General features: G+C 39.4%; 1 long non-coding RNA gene across 1 annotated transcript in view; it reads left to right on the top strand.

The window, feature by feature from the left end:
- Positions 1–1,857: 1,857 nt before the first annotated feature.
- The window catches only part of LOC115374095 (uncharacterized), a 145,504-nt gene continuing 126,623 nt past the window's right edge, over positions 1,858–20,738 (top strand). Inside the window, exons 1-2 of the long non-coding RNA XR_003929593.1 lie at positions 1,858–2,061; positions 6,331–6,453. This is a non-coding gene — a long non-coding RNA (uncharacterized LOC115374095). The remainder of the gene's footprint in view (positions 2,062–6,330; positions 6,454–20,738) is intronic.

Below are 20,738 nucleotides of genomic sequence, written 5' to 3'. Positions count from 1 at the left end.
CTTACATACTGTAGAAATTATTAAGCAAGTTAAGGTAAAGTATTGAACTCAAGCAAGTTAATTAAAGCTGTATTTAAATAAAGAGCTTGAATAAAAGTGCTTTTTCATTTTTTGTCCTGTGTGGAAGCGCATTCACCTGATGAATTAAGAAATCAGTGCTGCACTGAGTCAAGCCATCAATAAAAAAAGATTTTATGGTTGAGAGTTGCAGGCAGTGTGGGGCTTGAATCGCAGCAAGGCGTGGAAGAAATTTATCTTGCTCACCTTTCAATACCACTAACCATAACTGGGCACTTTGTATCGTATTGCAGCTGAGTGGCCAAATGGTTTGAGAGCCCCGTCTCCTAACCGAAACATCACAAATCTCATCAAACCTGTGTGTCCAACATCACTCGCAAAACCTCATTATAAGTTGCCTTGAATACAGAATGACAATCAACTCATCACCTTATCCTCTTCAACTCTGATTAAATACACATGTATTCTGTATCTGCTGGTGGCAACACTTCACTGAAGGTGCATCACACTCATACTGAGTGAAAGATGCAAACATAAGATGCCAGTATTTTATGGCTGCGGCATTACATCAAATAGGTGTCTTGTGCATCATTTTCTATTATTCAGTAGGACAAATGTGGTGTATTTGGAAAGCTGGACCGCTGACAATCTTTCACACCAAGGTGCTGCTGGGTTTTGAAGTCAGGGTCTTTTGTTTACAAGACAAGTTCATTTACCTGTCAAGCCACCGCATCTGCTCCTGCTCCTGCTCCTTTGTCAACAGCTGACTAAAGCAGCATTGAACTTTAACATTACTACTAACGTTTCATTTTACACTGCACACATTATAGCTCCAAGGTTTTGGTGTGGAGTTCATTAGACATCAGGTTTATTTTTTAGTCAGCAGCTTTCAATTGAAGCTCTTGCTCACCAAAAACAATGGCCGTGAAAGCAAAGGACACAAAGGACATGAAGGACACCAGGTTAGGATGTGGAGCGTGATCTGCCACAGCCCCATAATTAAAGTCTGAATACTGACAAATGCAAGCCACATCTCTATTTTGGAGAAACAACCTGCCTGAGGAGTGTTTATTGGCAAGAGTAAAGGTTAGCTGGGGGTATAATCTCTTCCATCATTTCATTCATTATACGACACCATTCATCATCATCACCATCACCATTATGATCTGCCTCCTCTTTCGCCTCTTCTTCTTCATGGTCGTTAAACAAACGCAGGATGACAAAAGAATGCGTCTATATTTCCTCTCTAATTGGGTGTAGTGGGCAGCAGGCTCATTGCGGGCTACTGCAAAATGACCTAGAAGAATATTACCAACATCACTTAAATGTTGAGAGGTCGTGGGAGGCGAGGTGAGGCCCGCTTTACCAACTAACATCGAGTTGTATCCCTGCTTGGCAAGGGGATATTATTGGTTTGAATGAGCGGGAATTTGAATGAGCAGGAAACTTGGTGGAAAACTAGGCACCATATATGTTAAGGCTGGTTTATAGATTCATATCTTACTCATATTCTGCTAAAGACTATCATCTGACTTTTTTATATTGTAAATTACAATTGGTGGCTGCAATTGGTGTTGACTTTTCCTGACGTTTGTGGCTGCATTATAGTAAAAGGAATGCAATTTTCTGAACTTAACAGACCTTTTTCACAGCAGCCATTTGCTCAATTAATGTAATCAGTAACACCTTAGCCTACCCTACAATTTCACGTCAAAATGGACTGCTGGGAAAAAGGTCCATCAGCAGCTGTTGTGTTATTTGCTACCACTTGCTCGGCCAGCACATCCACATCACGATGACTTTATGAAAAAAAATCTCTTATGTGTAAATATCTTACAAAGGCACCAACGGACACCTCTACAGTATCGTCATAATATCGATACTGATATTTAAATGTTGTGTCTTTATCGCCTAGCCCTAACGGTACTCCTAATTTCCGAGTTTCCCCTGAATACAGCGTGCACGGAAGTAACGTGAAAAGCAGACTCGCTTGTTTTAACGTAAACTTTTATACAGGATAACAAATTCAGCTGTACGTCGACAGTAAGTAACTTTTATCATGGAAAATTCCTCGTTGTGTCGGTCTCTTTGCTTAATTAATATTTTCTTTGACACATTTCACGAATAACGTTAGCTATTGGACATAATTAGGTCTGCTACACCTGCACTAAGTACCAACGGCTACTATCAACATCTCGGTAATGTTTGGAGGTGGAAAAACAACGAATAATAAACACCTGATAATTTCTTTAATTAACTGCCAAATTTACTGTTTGTTTCATGACAGGAGGGTGGTGGGACCTCTCTCATTTTTATGCCCAGTTTTTACAAGCAGCTTACATTAAACATTAACCCACTACACAAGTGAAGTGAATGTCTCCTAGAAGCTAGCTTAGTATGTTTTTTTTTTTTTTTTTTTTTTTTTTTTTCCTGCTGCTGTCTTTCTCAGCTTGCCCCCTCCCATTACTACATACGCCCACACACACTCACACACTACCACACACACACACACACACACACACACACACACACACACACACACTAGTATCCCTATTACCATTCAGCCTGCTCATTTTGATAGAATAAAAAATGAGAAGGGAATTCATATGTCCTGCAGGTTTTTTGTTTGTTTGTTTGTTTGTTTGTTTTTATATTTGTATGCCTGCAAATTTATGCTCGTTAACCAGTAATGCTGGCTCCTTGGCTGGGCGTCACTTCAAAATGACATTTGTAATCTCAGTGTAACAAACTGGTTAAATAAAAGTTAAGCAAAAATAACAGTGCATCGGCAGTGCTGCTGGAAACGTTAGAAGTGAGAGTCATATATAGACACATGCAGACACACTTACATACAGATACACATATCTACTTCAAAGGACGGCTGTGACGTATCTCTCTTCTCTTGTCTGAGTGCTAGACACTGATTCGGGAGTCACAGCAGGGGCGGCTTTTGTGTTCCCACAGTCCAACAGCACTTGCTGTCTGGGCTCTTCAATTGGAGTGAGGGGCGACGAAGGTGGTTAGCTATTGTTGTATGGACAGGTATAGTAATTACATTCTCCTCCATTCAGTCCCTATCTCAGTACAGCACTAGCATACCCTTCTCAAACCTCATTATACGCTTGCCAAATGGAACAAAAGCCCAACATTCAATGTTTTTGGCACTCAAAAAGGGACACTGACCCCTTTTGGGGTTAGCCATCAAATAGTGTCATAGTCTCATACGCTGCGGACTGTGACTTTAATTTATGGTCTCAGACTTGGAGAGCACTGGCGTGTCATCCTCTGGATTATCCTCAAGCTGTTGACACAAGTGCACTTGAAAACCTTCACCCTTGACTGTGACTGGGTTCAGGTCACTTAAAGATTAAATAGTTCTGAATATTTATGGTATTTTAGTGTTATATGGTAGACAATGGAAATATTTAATGTGTGAACAATTCTCTCAAAGCATCAATATTTCACAAACCTCTCGTAAGAAACCGGCAGTACTTTGGTGCTTTTAAATGCCCAAGGGTGTCTGAATGTTTTTTAATATTAAGGGACCTACTCAATAAAAGGTGGAGTGAACCATATTTTTACAAGAGAGCCTTAAAATGTAACCATTTTACTTTTTTCCCCCTACATCTTTGTGAAGTATATGGCTTTACTGAGGCTTGTTAGGCTAAATATTTCTTAAAACAAAAAAACAAAACAAAACAAAACAAAAGAAACCTTGAGCTATCTGATAGCTCCAAAAAGTCAGTAAGATATTTAATATTAAAGCAAAACTTTGATAGAAGGTTGGGTTGTGTAGTTACCTGGGTTTCACCTCCATAGCATGGCAAAACAGGTCCCAAAGTAACACTTTTAATGCTTAAACAAACATCGACAATCCGTTTCTTACTTTCTCAAGGCTACTATGCGGAAGCAGGTGGTACTTGCCAGATCTACTTTCAAATTCAATACCACAACTTGTTTCTTTACACTGCCATAATCTGCTGTTTTTTTTTTTCTTTGTTTTGAGACCAGTTTTGTCACACTATGGAAGTGAATGGAGAGATGGAAATACAGTATTGTGTATGTGCAACCCAGGGGAGCACAGACCATCTAATGAAGATATTTCACCACCATGTGGACTCGCATCACATACAGGTAACTAAACAACCCAACACACTACCAAAGTTAAATTTTGCTTCAAGTACCTATATTAAGGTGAACAATTCAAACCAAATACATTGTCACAGTTCCCTTAATTGTTAGTAAAGCTCCCGCATTTGCAGTGACAATGACAAAGAAAGTTTTGTTGCTGAAAATGTGAGAAAACTACTACCTAACAGTTGAGAGTCAAAATACCCAACTATTGATTGTACTTCTCAGTGTACTTTGTAGATAAAGGCTAAATTTCTCTAAATTGAACTGTTAGGGCTCAGCAGACACTTCTTAATGAATACGAGGGTGACATGCATGCTTTAGAGCACACAGATGTTATAGTGGAGCCTGAAGTAGCATACAAAGTGATGCACTTGTCTTGTCTGATGAGAGAGCTCATTTGGAACTGCCATTAGTCGACATATGATTTATAGCTCTGTCTGCCGCGCCGACACAACCGAATCCACTGATTTCACTTCAGCAACACTAGCCGGGGATTGCATGGCGTCTCTCTCTCGCTCTCTCTCTCTCTCTCTCGCTCGCTCTTGCATATCTGCTTCTTCCTTGTCGCTCAAGTCTGTCCCAATGAGCTTTATGGATACATACTGGAGGAATGGTGTTATGTGCCACAGAGTTCAAATAAGACATGATTTAAAAATAGAATGATGGATTGGGAAAAAACAGAGGGAGTTATGCTTCATTTTGGTTCATATCGGTCAAGATACAAGGAGTTTCTTCTATAGGTGTTAGAGCACGTTCACAGTACTCAACTTTTGATGACCTTTTTCAAGCTGCGACTGTGAAAAGGGTATGGCTGCAAGGTGAAAAAAGAAGCTCCTGCCTTTAAAAAAAAAAGCCATTGTGCCTGGGTTCAGTTTAGGCAGAGCAGAGTGAGAGAAGCTCAGCTCTTCAGAGAAGCAGACATTATGTGGTCTGCCTAATATCAAATAGCCTGTTTCTCACAAATGGCACCCTTTGGGCCAATCAGTAACAAGTAAACAAATGTTGAAGTGCCCCTCTAAGGCCAATCAGTATAATTTAAAAAATGCTGGAACAGAGCAATGGCATGCATCATTCTGTGAAGCTTCGTCAAAATCCAATCTGCGGCGTCCATCTGAGATACTGTGCATGACGGATGGATGGGACTGGCGCCAGTTCATAGACCCTGTCTTGGTTGTGTTGTGGGGGACAACAAAGTGGAGGTGGGATTTAGTTTGTCCGCGGCAGACAGTCGAGATTGCAGCCCGTCCTTGTCTCCAGTGCCAAAGCCAGTGCAGGGAGTTTCCTGTTTATCGTAGTCCAAAAACCCAAACATGTGATACATGCATGTAACTATTGTGAGTCATACAACCTGCTTATAAAGCACACATCATATCAAAATCAGCTGGATAGAACATCTTATGTCGATAAAGGAAATTCTGTGTTGCATTTGACCTCCTTGTGAGTATTATCAGCACAAAATATGGTTAGGCTCCACTGTTTTCCTTTTAAAGATTTTTTTTTTTTTGCAGGATATCTGCTTTCATTTAAACCAAGCACAGTGGTGAGAGAGAGCGAGGGGGGCATGATGTGACAAAGATCTCAGGCTGTATTTCTAGAGGCTGTGCTCTTTGTGCAAAAAAAAAAAAAAAAAGGTATAAACAGTAAACACAGCCTTACAGGTATTACAGATGTGGTCACCTGCTGCTTTATTTTCTGTAACTGGAAATATACCACTGACAAATTCTCAACCAGCTGAATGGATGATATGGCAAACTCTGATGTCCTGCCTCGGCCTTAACCTGTGACAGATTTGAAAAAAAAAAAAAAAAAAAAAAAATCAATAGTGAAGGTCTTGACATGACCACAGACCACCTGCCCAGTTTGATCCAAGGTGGATAAAAACTGACAGAGGTATCACTGACACGCAAACAGAGCATGCCTGTGTGGAATGATGCATGTGAAACAGTCCATTTTTATGTGAAAGCCATCCCATTAATGATTAGTGTAGTAGAATATCATGTAACTGTTACCAGCATTAATATTTCAACTGTTTTATGCATAATCACATTTTTGCATTGTAAAATACTGGATTTTGATAAAGTATAGGTTAGTAGTCTCTGTCTCTTTCTCTCTCTCTCTCTCTCTCTCTCTCTCTCTCTCTCTCTCTCTCTCTCATTATTCTGTCTCCTTTTCTTCCAGACGATGGTAGGTCCTGCTGCTGCCGGCAGGACTGAGGTGTCATTCCCTGCCAGGGTGCTCTGCCATGCCACATCTGTCCATCTGTCAAGCATACAGGCCCATCAATCAAGCAGCTGAATGCAGGTGAGTGTGAGGTACAATGAACAACCATTAATCACTCTAAGACATGGGCAGTGATGGTGTGCGTGTATATGTGTGTGTGTGTGTGTGTGTGTGTGTGTGTGTGTGTGTGTGTGTGTGTGTGTGTGTGTGTGTTGGGGGGGGTATGTTTAAGTATGGGAGATGATGTGTGTGGGCATGTGTGAGAGAGACAGAAGTTTGCCTTTGGTTCTTTATGAAGAACCCCTTATAGCAGTCAAGTAAAAGACATACACAGACATACAGTTTAGACATACACACACAGAGATTTGAGAGCAATTGTGTGTTTTACATTTTTTGTGGGGCTGGCCAACAATACCGAATGCCCCTAACGGAGTCCGTCCATCTGTGAGTGGCACCCAATTTTCGAAACGTGCATGCGCAAAAATCCAGCTACAGTTTAAGACAACTGTACTTGGCTAACACTGGGTAACTTGACACACAAGAGGTAAGTTGTAATTTCACCCAGTGTATCATTTGGCGTGTATGTGTGCTAGTATTCAGAGATGTGTAAGGGTATGTTCAGTTGTGGATGGCAGAATTTACAGCTTATTCAGCATCAGTATTTACAGCCACAGTGTTATTGTTAACTAGCCATCACTATTCATTTGTATTTAGACAAATTAGTTAGCTGATTGGGGGCATTTAAAGCAGAGCCAAGTCAAACAAACAGCGTAACAAAACAAACCAACAGTTAAAAACAGCACTGCAAGCTATCTCCTGGTTCTTGGGACTAGACTGAGGGGCTTTACTTTTCTCCAGGGAAGGTGAACAAACTGCAGAAAGGCTGTTTAGTGGCTGGAGTGATTACACTGACAGACAATAGTGATGTCAAATAAACTTCACTGGGAATTTAATAATTATAGATAACTCATTATAAATAAATAATAATTTCAGCTGACTGATGTATTGGTTTGGCTCTTGTTCAGTCACAGAGAGACTGATGCTCAGCTGATGTGTGGTTGTCCATCTCAATGTAAGAGCAAATGGATAGCTTCATTGTAACATCAAGGCTGAACTATGACTACTGTCGTCATTAGCCTTGACCCTGAACCTGCAAATTATGACGGGCAAGTCTGAAACCCATTTATTAAAGCAGTTGTACACTAGTAAATAGCTGGAATGTAATGATCAAATCTTGTTTGCATGTTAATCTTGAACACTGATCAAACAGTTTGTCCTTGGGGAGTCTGACAAAAATAATGACCACCATCCAGCCAGTTAGAATTAAATATTTGCCCAGGGTGTAGCTTAAATTGTGCTCCTTCCTATTTTCCATGTGGCTATGTATGGGTAAACAGCAGCAGGAATACAAAAGTTGGTGGTGCATTAATTTAGAATGGGAAGAGGACAGTTCAGCTGGAGATAGTCTTAATAAAAAATAGACAGACTTCCATCCTGTCACAATCAACAGTTCACCCAGGCTATGGTATGTAGCAGGTAATAATACAGAGGAAGGGAGGGAATGAGGAAGAGCCATGTGCTGGGCCACACATAAACACACTAAATAAACATGCTGTTTGAAGCTTTTTCATGCCACTCTTGATGCGCTTTACAAGCATAATTGCACACATAGGATATGACTCCTCACTAAGAAGAGCGAGTCAGTGTGTGTTTCATCTTGACCACTGGACGACATTTTAAAACACATTTCCTTTGGTGATATGACACATTTCTCCTGGTGGTACACAAGGGCATATTAGCGGCACATTCATACAGTAAATTGCTTGATGTTAATGGTGGTGTTGAAAGAGGGCATGAAATGGTTTATTCATGACAGAAAATATCTACTGCATCTCACCTCGGACCTCTGAATTCAGCTGGCGAGTAAAACCAAGCATGAGAGCAAAGCGAAAGAGGTAACGGAAAGAATGATAATATGGTATATGAATAAATAATTTAAAAACAAACACGGAGCTACACTGTAGAATGCAGCGCCCAAAGGCAATTAACTCTGGGAAAGAGAGAGGGCAATTAATTTTGTTTATCAGTGATGTATAACTTTTATATAGACTCATGAGGTTTAGAAAAGTCCCTGTTATATGATTTTATGATGCATGTTTTATTCACGTGCACATTTGTGTCTTTGTGGCCCCTGTGAATTTCCAGCTGCTAAGTATATTGATTACCTGCTTCTGAAAAAAAGTAACTACCTTGCGAACGTGACTAGAACCAAATGAATTTTCCACATCTACGGCAAATGACAAGATCTTTTTCCTAATTGCTGTGTCTTTGGTTCAGAGGGTTGCAGCACAATATTTTGCTTAGCCAGTAGAGCAGGGGTCATCGACTAAATTTGTCCAAGGGCCCAAAGGTTTCCAAGCAGACACTGTGGGGGGTATTATTGTTTAATGTTTTAACTTTATTACAAGGCAATAATAAAGGGGAGTGATGGGTAAAATCTGTAGCCTAATTCCGGCCAGTTGACAGTTAGTGCAATAGAGATTAGATTACATGAAGCAAACCTTTTAAACAGCACAAAAGAGGATGAAAAACATGAAATAAAGTGCGTAAGTCTAGGCTTACTTGACAGTATAACATCTGGAAAACAGTTCGATGACACATATGTATTAGTTACCCTTGGTTGTGTTTTGTCAAAAATAGGCCATGTCCAAATCTCGCCCGATGTTCCCCTGCAGATGTAACTCAGTGGTGACAGAGTTGTGCAGCTCCAAATTTTGGGCAATTTAAGGTGACTCATACAGTGAAACCAAATAAAAATCAATATGTAAATGAGGTTTTGCATATTTAACACACCCATGATCATTTATACCCATGTGCAAGCTCAGTGGATTGCAAACAACCTCAAGCAGCTACCACCATAGTGTTTGCCATGATGTGAATTAACGAGACTGGCCTTTTATGTACCCAAATTGCCCATAAAATGTCAATGTAATGTAATGTCATGTCAATGTGAAACTTTTTCTGTAGATAATTATAAATTGGAACTATGCCACCTTGACAGAGTGAGCAGTATTTTTAACAGTTTTATGAACCGCTTGTGGGCCAAAAAATTGGTGGTGGTGCCAGAACAGAGGAAATAGTAATTGAGATTGTACTGGAAAATGCTTACTGTCAGCAGTAAACACACAAAATGGATTTGTTAAAAGGCTCAGTTTTTTAGATAGTGGAAAGCATGTTTACCTCATACCACAGGAGTTAGGCTCGTCACTTTGTACACGTTGTAGAATTGCGCTAACCTTGCTTGCACGTACTGTGGCCTGTCATTATCTTTGCACTGGAAGTACTAGAAGAAGACTTGTATTTATGCTCACATCTGAAACATGCGAGAAAGGAGACAGACCTTACAGGTAACAGAAGCATCATTATACTGGCAGCAGGTAGCCTCCTGTTTGCTAGTAGCTACCTTAAACATGGTTAAAATGCCTAAAGCGAAATGGTCTAAGGTGTAGCTGTATTTCACTCGAAAGGATTCCAGCACCGAGACATGCAACAAATGTTTGAAAACGTGTGTGTAAAGGGGAGAACCTATCGAATTGAATGAAGTTTCTGGCAGCACACTGGATACACTTGAAAGCAGAGGGATGCACTGTGTTCAACTGCTTGTGAGCCCATGTCAAGCATATCTGCTGGCAGTGTGGGCGTCACAGGCCTCGACGATTGATCCCAACCCTGCCAATGTGGAGACTACTGATGACAACGGCAACCTTTCTTCAGGTTAGCAATGTAGCGTTCATTGCTCATCTTGCATTTATAAAATACTAACAAACGATCAAATGATTTTTGAAATTATTTATTTATAACATTTACTTGTAACATTATTTCTTTATTTTTTATTTATATGTTTTTGGCTCTCCAGCTACAACAAAGACAACTTAAACCTTGGCTAATCTTGACAAGGTAGAGGACTGTCCTGCTGGAGAAGCAGCAACTTCTCAGTAAGTAGTGTAGCCTTATAAATCTCAAAAAGTTATGTTTGTCTCTTCAGCAGTGTTGATTGCAATTTAAAAATCTGTATTTGTGTTTCAGATGTGCCCAAACACAACAGGATTCTGCATGTCAGAGCACGGCAGACTTCTCTTTTGTGGAGGTGGAGAGGTTTTTGGAACAGTACCTGGCCATCCAGGCAGTATCACTTGACCAGCAACTCAGCAAGCCAGAGAAAGACAGGTTATAGACAAGAAGATCAGTTGTTAAACAATGAGTGATAACATAATAGTTGATTTTTCAGTTTTCATATCTTCTTTTTTTCCCCCAGACAGGAAAGGCTCACAGACGATGACTTCCAGAAAGCAGAAGAGTTTGTTAACATTATGAAGTTGTTGTAAACCTTAACCCTCTGTGCATCATTTTACAGGATGAAGACATTAAGAACTTCCTCCAGAAGGCCACTTTGATGGAACCTCACTTCCCATCCAAAGGCAAACTGTTACTGATGCTGCCTGGGACAGGTTGGACAAAGCTGCAGTTGGCATTGCAACACAATATATAATTTACACTCATCCGTGTTTCCCATTTGTGCCGTGTTAGAGTTTCTGTGATGTTTCTGTGATGTCAAGTATTGCTATTTATATTATATTATTATATTTATATTTATAATGTGCAAAATTGTACCTACAGCTTCCAGTTGAGGGCCTCAGGGCACTGAGGAAGAAGGATTGGATGACCAGTGGGACAGAGGGACAAGTTCATAATCATGAAATATCTAAAAAGAATCCATTTTTTTTAGTAGGCATGTTTGTCTAACCGCTACTTTTATGTATTTTTCAGCCTCCATCTCACACGAATGTCTGTTGTGATAGTATTTTTTGCCCTGCAAAAGTGACTAAATGTTGCAGACGTTCACTTAGGCTACATTAAATACCTAAATAAATACTATGAAAAGTAGCACCAGGGTTGCACTGTTTTAAACCTCTTAAGTAGATATTATGAATGTTCGTGTAAAGTTTTAATGATACTGCTCGTCTGATCTCCTTGAGCAAGTTATTCAAAAGTCTGTCGGCTCTATGACCTTTGGTTTTAAGTCTAGACTGTGGAGCTTTGAGCTATGTTGCAGGAGACAGTGGCAGAGAGGACAAGGGAGTTGAAAGGGCGCGGGGAGCTGTGTGTTGGGGGGTGTGTGTGTGTGTGTGCGTGCGTGTGTGTGTGTGTGTGTGTGTGTGTGTGTGTGTGTGTGTGTGTGTGTGTGTGTGTGTGCCCGTGCGTGCGTGTGCGTGTGATCATTACTGTCTGTCTTCCTGCGGCACTCACCCTGTCCTGTAATTGTGAAATGTAATGAAAGCGTGACAGCCTGTTCTGTGAAATACTCGACCCAGCCAATTTCTGCAGATACTGGATTTTGTCTGGAGGGCTACTCTTGAGGTTGCACCACATAAAAACAATGCCAGGTTGAGTGGCCCTGAAATCTTCAGCCACTCATTACTGGCTTTACACATATTTTCTGTTAATACTTGAAACATGCAGTCAAAATAAATGTAGTCCCTATTTATAGTACTCTCACTGTCATCGTTTTCTGGCCATTCTCAGCTGGCATGGAGTTATATTTTCTACCTGGACCATAGACGTCATGTAGTTGTGACTCATTTTGAATATACATAGATTTTTTTTAATCCCATGATGTCATCCATGACGTCAGTACAGGCTGATCTCATGAAATTACATGAAACGAGCACCATGTATCAAAATGCCAGTAATGTGGACCATGTACAAAAAACTGTGACAAATACATTTCCTCACTGTGTAAGGATTACGTGAAGGGCTAGAAACGGGCAGTGGTTTGACATTGAAATGTTGCGGGGGAAAGTAATGGTGTGGAGGTGGTGAATGAGCGTTTTAAAGTTAACTTGAGTAATAACCACAGTGGGTTTCAGCCACTGCATTTAATTTTAAATTGTGCCTCAAATTCATATTTTTGAATTCATTTATTCAGCAAACCCACTTTAAAAAAAAATTAAAATCAGAAGTTCTATGTCAGCATGGCAAATTCAAATTCATGCAATTCAAATATGATCTCACGCAGGGCAGAGTTGTGTAGTCTCATGGCGGTGAATAAGAGGGACCTACGGCAGCTGCACTTGTAAGATTCCACTAGGTCAACAGCCTCCCCCTGGATGGGAATTGATAATTGAAGCCTTAGACCTCCTGAAGTCCATCACCATTTTTGTTTTTTCCTTGTTCAGCTGAAGGTGGTTCAATTCACACCAGTCAACAAAATCAGCAGCCACTGCTCCGTACTCTTCCTCCTCCCCACCACTCACACATTCAACAAGTGTAGTGTCATCTGAATACTTGTGTGTGTGTGACATGACTCAATGTTGTGTCTCAAGTCTGAAGTGCAGAGGACGAAGAGGAAGGGGAGGCAGGACAATCCCGTGGGGCTGTAGACTTGATACATTCCAGCTGATTTAATTTGGCAAGGCAGAACATCACATATGCATATTTTACTTTGTTATGCAAAAAAATACAATCAATACTAAAAAAGAAGAGAATAATTCCACACTAAATCTAGCACTCCATAACCTTTTCGTTGCTTTTAATTAGAGCACAGTTGTGGAAAGGTAAAGGTTCATACCTGTGATTTTGAACGTTTGGGCGATTTACTACAATTTATCCACATTTTACATTGCAAGAGACCATTTTGCAAATCAGGGTAGGGGGAATATAAGATTCCACAGCATATAATCAAAATCCTGCAGTTTCTAAATTTCAATTTTGCTTCTTTGCATTTGTCTTCTAACACCATTTGCTCGTCTTCAGAACTTAAAAATTTTAACTTTTTCTTGGTAATCAGCAGCCGGATGTCTTTTATTTTTTTAAATCTTAAGCTATTTCTCATGAGGAACAGCAGTTTCTCAACATTTCCGTCAAACTGAGTAAAAGAGACCTCAGGGTATTGCTAATTATTATTATTATTATTATTATTATTATTATTGTTTTTGTTGTTGTTATTCCGTTAGTTTAAAGACCTGACTGGTTAACCTTCGGTCATTTGGATTTTTTTTTTTTTTTTCACATCAAAAGACCATCTAAGACTTCAAAGATTGTTTTGATCTTGAGAATGGGATTTGAACCTGATGAAACCAGGATAATAGATGTTGCCATAACACTTGGTATGCACCAAGTTATCTTGGTATACACCACCCATACACTATGCCTAAGCTGCACAATGAGACAAACGGGATGCTAGTGGAAACAAATAGTTCAAACATGCTCGCCAATGTCTTATTCACTGCCTTCTAACAGCAGCATATCCTGATAAGTTATGTCTCCTTGTGGAGAAGCTCACACCCTCTTGGCATTGCCTTTTCATCAGGCAGATGATAAAAGACTGTATTTTCTGTTCTCTTTTCACTACCATCCAATGAGAAGCGCTGGATTTTGGTCAGGCACTGCTCCATTCTCCTACATGCATTAGTCTTTAGAAGTCCTTGAGGAGAGAGACGGCTCCCGGAAAAGCAACGCTCTCCACCCAAAATGATGTTTGCAGTGCACACACACCGCATGTACAGTTCCAGCATCGAAATCAGCCACCCATTGGGGCAAATTTACTACAGTCATCACATGAATTGGGGGAAGTATTAATTCTATATGGTTCTCGATGGTGTGAAGATGGGAAGTTTGATCTCGATACAGTAAATGTGATCATAAAAACTGTAATTCACTGAAGGAGCTATGAATGTGTCTCTTTCTGACTTTTAAAATGAATCCAATGGAAAGGTAAAGCTCTTGCTCAAGTATTTTGCTTAAAAAACAAAATGAAAAGCCTTTATCAAAACTCAGTGTGTTGGTGTAGAAGTCGAGGACTATTCACACAGCACTGCACTGCAAAGCCAAAGAGCAAGTCACTAGTTGAATTGTGAATCTAAAAAAATTACCAAATCATTTATCTCTTTCTTTTTTTTTTTTTTTTTTTAGAAGTGGGTAACATATTGGTGTTTTGTGTTTCTACAAAAGACTAAAACCTAATAATGATCTATAAAAGCACATGCTAGGTGCAGTTTGACTTTGAGGGGCACAGTTACAGCCCGTGTATGTAAGCCAGAGGTGATTTCAGAAACCAGGTAGGGGGACTGTGTTTAACTTGCTGAATATTTTTAGAACATGATGAAAATGTAAATGATGAATAAAAAAAAATCATCATGACATACAGTACTTTATTTCCACTGGGGTCCTTTAAGGATTTTACCACACATACTACACACTCCCTGACCATGTGGATGATGGTGCTTTTCTCCACGTTGTTGTGTCCATACTCGACGAACAAAAAAAAAAAAAAAAAAAAAAAGATTTGAGTCACAGAAATGGCAAAGGTCAATAGAGACACGCCACAGAAATCCATTAATGTGTTCAATATACACTCTGACTCATCCACAAAACACAGGACGTTGCTGTCTAGGCCTGTTTACGTCCTCATATCCTGCTGCATCATCAAACCAGTCCCTGTGTGGTTTCCCCATGCCTGCTGTCAGAAACAAGAACAAACTCCTCAAAATCAGAAATAATGGAACAAATTTAGTGAGGCTCTCCACTCCCAACCCACTCACCCTCACGGATGTAGCAATTTCATACAAAACACACATAATAACACATGACCCAGGCCATCCACTCCACCGTCACTTTACAGAAGCACCCTATGGCTGAAGATGCAGAAGGCTCCCAGGCAAATAAAGCCTCTTTCCACAGAGGCTTTCCTCCCTAAGCCATGGGAATTCTTAACAGTATTTTTTTTTTTTTTATAGTGGGAGATTTGATTTACATTTCATTTAAGCATCACCACAGTGGACTTAGCAACACATGGCCATGCAGTGATTTAACAGGGAGATCCACCCTTACTGATGTAAAAAAAATTGCATTTGTTTTGGAGAGGTTTTTGTTTTTTACTATGCAATCGAACAAGAATACGTTTGCAATCAAAAAATAGCTTTTAGAGCAAAACTATCAACACTGCAATCAAAAAATGTTTCATTGCATGTAAAATAACAGTGACAGCTTGACAACATCCACTGTTATAATTTAACAGTAGACTGCAGTAGCCGCTCTGATCCACGCTCCTATCCAGAAGGTGGTGGTAATACCAATACATTATGACTGTGGATGCTGCCAAGCTGTCACAGATTCAGCTCAACAGCAAGCAAAACTTTTGGATTTGCAAACAAAAGTTTTTGATTTGCATTTTAATCACAAATTTATTTTCCTTGCTCTCAGATCTATTTTTTGATTGCAGACCTATTCTGTTTTATTGCATAACAAAGAAACAAAATTCACTTTGTACTTTATATGGTCTAACAAAGTCCAACTAATACTGTATTTGTGAACAACTCCAACCAAAGGCGAGAATAATTTTTTCATGTACATCAATGACTTGTGAACTATATCCTGTCTTTGTCCACACCATTGGCGCTTACAGTTAATTGTTCTGAGCAAAACTGTATGAAGTTTTACCCACAGACCATAATAATTAAAATTTTGCCTCTTTGTAAGTCCAGCATGTATGATACTGAAATTATAGTACTGTATGCAGATAATGGTTTTTGTTTTTGTCAACTGTAATTAAAATTACTTCCTGAAGTTACTATACTATAACTTGATAGAAGTAGGATTGTGTGTTGTCTGTACATTGGATTGTGGCACCTTGGGAACTTGCGTGAGGTGTTTAAACCATTTACATTTAATGATGGAGATGGAAAAGGACAAATCTATCATTTTTGATGAGAAAGGGGAACTGTGGCTGTACACACACAAAAGCGGAGCTGTAAAAGAAAGGCTTTAAAGAAGTGTATTTAACTATGAGTCACATAGTTGCTATTATACACATTATAGGCCTATTTTGCCTTGTAATTAGGTTGATTTTGTCCTGCCACCATGACCCTGTTTCTGAGTCACCCTGAATGCAACACATTTCCCTTGACCTTCTCACCTCTTTCCTTAGTGCCTCATTACACGAGTCGCCCAACTTTTTCAGTGAGCATCATCATCAGGATTTGAAGCAGGGAGTCGGTATGTAGGAGGAAAGATGTTGGATGTAGCAGAACTAATCACCTCACAATCAGAGAGGGAAAGTAGTTTTGTAAATTGCAACTTGAAGCCACCAATACAGTCACCCAGTACTAAGAAATGAGCACAATCTATTGTCAACTTGATGATTCACAGTCTATACAGTATCACAGAAGGCAAGGCTACATACTGTACACCTATATTTCTTGAAAGAGCCTGATCTGTCAGTCTCAGAGCTTGTACACACATAAAAAGTCATTCAGAAATTAAGGGTTTTCATGGCCCAATATTTGGCTTCCTCCTGCCAAAATCTACCAAGTTTCACTTAATCCCTTTCTTCGACCATGGAAACTGGCTTTCTCGTTTACTTAGCATTTGAAAAATCATATAATTGTCCATACCTGGTGAATAATCCAATTACTAAGGCTCATGTAAACACAGGGACCAGTGATTTACATTGCGTCTTTGGTGTCATTTTGTTGTTTGATATATTTTTGTTATTTTGTGGCTAACTAGCTAAAAGTTAAGTCAATTACATTACCAAGAAATATTCTTAGCTCAGACTGTGTATCACAGGAAAAAATTAAATTAAAAATTCTAATATTAAAATCAGTCTGTATCAGTTTTTTTAGGCTGGATTTTTCCTTTAACCACACTGTATAGCTATGCAGTATAGACCATCCATACTAATCCCTAAATATAGCGCAGTTAAAATTGATTACTGCCTTACACTGTGTCTAACCAGATAGAGTATAGTTGCATTTGTGCATGCTATTATTATGAGTGCATTAGTTCAGAGATCCTTGAAGACAATATTCTTGATAGAGGAAATAAATTAAATAAAGGAGAATCTTTGCTGATGTCCTGCAGTTGAACTTTCAAGGTCTGTTCCAAATCAGTTAAGTCTAATTTCACACTGTCATTCTAAGTTGGAAGAAGGAGTCATCAAAGACAGCGAGGCTCGTATGTTGCTCCCTCTGTAATGGTTGACTACTTGGCTTGTATCTAAATGCTTTTTGAAATTGTACCTTCTTTCAATTGATAAGTGTGACTAACAACCGACAGTGCTCACCACTGTGGAACAGCAATATTGTTAAAAGTAATAGAGGTGTTATCTCACTAATGCACGTCATACTTTACAACCGACAAAAAAAAACAAAAAAAACAAAAAACAACAACAACTGATGCCTGTCAGCTGCATTTGCCACAGCCCCCACTCAAGAAGGCACTTGTGGTGTTTTATGAAGCTGCATCTTGTCTCGGAGACACTGTTTATTGAGGAGAAATGAATTGCCTAACAGGAGTGCCATGCCTAATAAAAATAAATCATGAAAAATGACTTGCGAACCAACCTGAATTATATAGGGCATTGTCTGTTGATGACTCTCAAGCTTTTGTAGTGTCTCAGGTCCTCGACCCCAGGTCCACTAGATGTAAAGTAGTATGTTAATAAGTCAGTACCTCACAAAAACATGATGAGTGAAGGACTGAGGTGAAAATGGACCTTGTGGAGTACCAGAGCAAAGACAGGGAATCATGAATGCAGCATGCACCTAAGAGCATTTTGATTTGAGTCAAAATATCTTGACAGTGTGTAGTTACCTCCTTTGCTTTAGACCTTGCAATACTCCGAGACACATAAAAAGGAACAAAATCACAATTACTTTAATTACAAATGGATCATTAACCTGCAAGCTTGTGTCCATACGGGTCTGTAAAGATCAGGCGTGTGACTGTGCCAATGTACTCTGTGCTGCTGTATAGCAAAATGTGTTTTAGCTCATCACAGAAATAATCATTCATTGATTGAGTGGAACTGTACTTTTATGAAATCTTTATACTAATACTCTGGTCACACAAAACTTGAGCCCTGGATTATACTACATTCACAGCACCGGAACAGCGGCTTTTCAGCAACTCGTTGCACGTACGCGCTGATTCAATTCTCATGTCTTTTAATGGCTCATGATACATTTTTTACCGTCTTGCTTTTCCACAATTTTTAGGATTCCACAGGGCAGGATTAAAAATATCTTAAAAACAAATAAAAATGAAAAGCATATTGCATACTCAGTGATTATTGAAACAAACTGTTGTTGGCAATTATTTGTCCCTGCTTACACATATTATTACAGATAAATAGATTTAAAAAAAGATAAATAGATTAGGATCATCAGGATTTGAAGCAGGGAGTCGGTATGTAGGAGGAAAGATGTTGGATGTTAAAAAAAAAGGTTTAACTAGACACCTTGTTGCTTTGCGTTAATGTTGTCCTCAGCCATATGCACAAGGTAAAGGCAGATTTTAAAAATCAGGTTTGTGTTTCCTGCATGAATCCAGCCTCTGGCAAGGCACAGCATGTCAGACACATATGAATTAATAGTTATTGACTTTTGAAGTCATTACTTAATTAAATAAATAGTCTTTATCCAGGTACGCAGTCTTCTGAATAGGATCCCTGATTAGCTGCCTGTCTGAGATCCCCTGGTTCTCAGCTCCCTTGTATGAGGGAAGCTGTGGGGGGTGGAGGAGGCTTCAGGATCACGTCCCCTGCCTGAGTCTGTTGACTATGATTAATGACCGAGAGGGAGGTTAAAACAGTGATTACACACCAGCTGGCATGTCTCCACTTTTAACATCAGCCCCTCTTCACCTGCGTCTGAGGGGAAATCTATTCTCTCATACTGTTGTAGTCCATAAAGAAGGAATTGGGCCTAAGAGGTGGAGAGAAAGAGAGACAGAGGAATTGAGAGAGACAGAAAAGGAGAGAACGCAAATCCATTCTTGTGTGATTTTGGTTTGCAAAGGAAGGTTTGGAAGTGGAGTAGAGAGAAAGCAAAGGAGGGTGGGAGGAATACAGATAAAGCATACAAAGAGGGGGAGAAAACCCTCTTATTTCACGAATGTTGAAGGTTATTAACCTCACCACTGAAGTGCATGATGCTTGTCCACTGTAGTTCACTGAATTATGTGAGCAACAGCATCATATCAGTGGCACTCCTGTCAAATATTTGCTCTCAGTAATGGAGTGCTTGTATTAATGGATGCCAGGATGAGGACATATTCTCACTTTACAGTTATTCTCTAATTAGACTTGTTCACTTGCTCAATTAGACTTGATCACTGGTGATTGATGATCCTGACATCAGTACAGTCGGCCTGCTGTTACTATAGCAACCACATCTCTAGCCTGGCATTAATGATTTAACTCACTCATTATCTAAATCTGTTGGACAGTTAGAAAGTAGGAAATATTGTCATCAGATTTTGTTGAAAAGAAATTATTCAGGAAAAGGGTTGTTCTGTGATTTCAGTCTCTCCCAGTGAGCTCATGTTTACATTATAGCACATTGCCAGTAAGTGGTTTGCAGGTTTATGGGGCGGCTCAGTGTGACACATCAAAATAATTCATCTCTTATGCCCCACATGTCCCACAGTTTAATTTTAGTTTAACTTTGATGACTTTGCAGGAAAGCTAGCTAGCTAAAGCCTGGCAAATTTATTGTCTTTAAATGTCAACATTTTGGCTGCAGCTCATGAGTATTTTCATTGTTGATTTTTTTTTTTTTTTTATTAATCAATTATAAAGGAACAGTGTGTAGGATTTTACTGGCATAATGGTTACAAGGCAGAATGCAACAAAATGGCAGTACCTCCCACCCCTCTCCTTTCCAAATGTGTGTCATGAGCCTACAGAGGCTTATGGAGTCCACCTTTCTCAACTACAGCAAATCATGACATCGTCTGAGACAACATCATCATCAGACATTTTGGATTTTACCAAGTTATTTAGACTGCAAAACATGATACCATAACTTACACATAAGATAAGGACAGTAGTGTGAGTTGTGATGATATGATACCCTTGTGTATGCTCATATCGATATGTCAACAAATTGTCATTGAAGCACCTACATGTAAAATTAAACTCTTTATAGCTGTTAGAGTTTTTTTGATATCAATATGGGACAACGTTTTTCAAGTAGCTGACAAGCTTAAATGGCCAAGAATTTTACATCAAAGAAGCAAAAACTTTTCAACAACTTTTCAGTCACTAAGGTATAATTGTTACTCAGATAAATTGCAGTAACATTTTAAGAACTTTTGTGTTCATTGAGTGACTTTGTTTATGGGCTTTTTGTGTTTTGGGGTTTTGGGCTTCCTATTGTATTCACATGTCCTTTGTATTTGCTGTGTTATGTTATTTTGGTATTATTTCTTTGATTCTTGTGACCCTGCCCCTCTAGCAGGTGTTTCTAGTTTTGGCAAATATCTCCAGTGTATACATACCTGTAGTCTTGTCGGTACCTTTGTCA

The sequence above is a fragment of the Myripristis murdjan genome, chromosome 2 (genome assembly GCF_902150065.1).
Source record: "Myripristis murdjan chromosome 2, fMyrMur1.1, whole genome shotgun sequence".
Lineage (NCBI taxonomy): Eukaryota > Metazoa > Chordata > Actinopteri > Holocentriformes > Holocentridae > Myripristis > Myripristis murdjan.
This window is presented reverse-complemented; position numbering and strand designations above follow the sequence as displayed.